The sequence below is a fragment of the Myotis davidii genome, unplaced genomic scaffold (genome assembly GCF_000327345.1).
Source record: "Myotis davidii unplaced genomic scaffold, ASM32734v1 scaffold376, whole genome shotgun sequence".
NCBI lineage: Eukaryota > Metazoa > Chordata > Mammalia > Chiroptera > Vespertilionidae > Myotis > Myotis davidii.
Genome location: NW_006288121.1, coordinates 354,531 through 356,800, shown reverse-complemented (window position 1 = coordinate 356,800; position 2,270 = coordinate 354,531).

Genomic DNA, 2,270 nt, shown 5'->3' with positions numbered 1-2,270 from the left:
AAAAACTTGGGATAGGATAGAATCAAAAGACACTGTACCGGAAAAATCAGGAATATGGAGAAATTGACAAGTAGTGTAAGCTTCATTGCCTGGAAGACAATTGTTCTAAAGCCTTTCTAAATTATTTTTAGGACAAGTGGGACACACATACGAAGGCATTTCATTCATAGGGATGGCATTAAAGGAGAATAGAGTGTCCCTTTGTTAGGAGATGAGTTTGTGTTGGACACCAATGAGACTAAACGACAATAAAAGTGACGTCTTGATTTAACAGGTGCATAGCCCATAGGGCACACCCAGAAGTGTGTTGTGTTGTTGCTGCTGCTGTGCTATAAATAGCTCCGTACAGCGGGTTAAAATAAACTCTGAAGCCACATACTGGGCCCAAACCCCACAGTTTACAATGAGCTGTCTGACTTTAAACAATTTACTTCATCTCTCTGCATCTCATCTGTAAAATAAGGACGGTCATACTAACATTAGCTTCCTTTTGATAAAGTTACTTGGAGGATCAAATGAGTTAGATTTGAAACCTGCAGGACAAAGCCCAGAACATAGTGAGTGCTCAGTAAGTGACCGCTATTACTAGTGCCACTAATGCTACTCTTACACTGCAGATAAGAGGAGCTTGAAACCTGGAATTTTTAAAAGGCATCACAGAAATACAGATTAAAGCTTGATTCTAAAAGTACAAATGCATTGGAATTAACGAAACAATGACTAGGATGCTCCATACGAAAGGATTGACTTTTGTGGTAAATTCAAGTTCATCGATATGACCCAGAAAGCAACAGCAGCTTTTACTCCTCTCTCCTTTCTCCACAGCAGCGCGGGGAGACCCTGGGCCAGTCACCATATGCCGGGGTCAGCTCCTAAGCATACGTGTCACTTGGAGCGAGAAGTGTCTCCGCCCGTTAGGCACCGACCACCGGGAGGGAGAACACTGTTGGCACGCCTGTCCGAGGGGTGCCGAACATCCCGTTGGCCCCGGGCCAGCAGCTCATAATCCACACTCTCTTGATGAGTGGAACGCATTTATGAGACATTTACCAGAGTCTGAGTCACCATCTGTGACCACAGAACAAAGTGAATCGAGCTGATCCACATGGAACTAGAACCGAGGCCTGGCCTCTTGGCCCCACTCGCCAAACTGGAGATTAATCACCGCGGGGCTCTTTAACGGCTGGGGTGCGTGGCTTGTGTCCATGGCCTTGTCCGTGTAAGCATTTCCTCAGCTGGAATGAAGAGGGTGCTGGGCGCTTCCGTTTGAAGCACTGATGCTATTCTCCCCCCTGTTTACACTGGAACTTCTCCTGTGGCATTTAAAGCCTCGAAATATGCAGTTTTATATAAACTTACTAAACTGGCTAACAACTGTTTAATGACTGCCTAAAATAACCGAAGTGAAAAAGAGCAAACCCCGTTACATTTTGGAAAAGTATTCCAGAGAAGAACTTGAACCCTCCTTCACAATAGCTGGGTATTTAAGGGAACATCTATTTAAGGGAACGTCTTGTCTTAATCACACTGAGCAATGCAGGGTAGGGCAAAAGCAGGTTTACCGTTGCTCGCGTGGAAAATAATACAGTCATTAATAAATAATAATACGAGAATAAGCTCTGTGTTTCGTGTACTCCTGTGAACCTACTTGTGCCCCACCCTGTATATTTTTAAATCCAAAGACAGAAGATAAAATGTAGCGGCTAACAATCAGCCTAGGAGCAGTTTTCAAGATGCTGAATCTAGACCTAGATGTTTAAAATAGGAATCAAACTTTATTTCCGAAACAAGCCACCTTCTGACAAACTCGAGATCAGCAATCACTGTACAGTGAACAGACACTATGACGCCTACACTGTGACTCCTGCCTCAGGCGGCTGGGGCCTCTAAAAGCATCGTTTCAGGTACGCTCACTCCCCCGAACCGACGCACGGAAAGCCTGCGGACATCAGGTTGAACCTGGACACCGTGTCAGAGTCACAACGATTGAGCCTCTTCTTTTTTTATTTTATTGATTTCAGAGAGAGGAAGGAGAGAGAGAAACATCAATGTGAGACAAAAACATCAATTGGTTGTCTCCCACCTGCGCTCCGAACCAAAAATTGAACGGGCAACCTGAGCATGGGCCCTGAGTGGGAATCGAACCTGCAACCTTTTGGTGTACGGGGCAACGCTCCAGCCAACTGAGCCCCCAGCCAGGACCTGCGTCTCTTCTTTCAAGTGCAAGTCTCCTGGTGGAGACACTAAACAAATATCTCCTCCCCCAACCC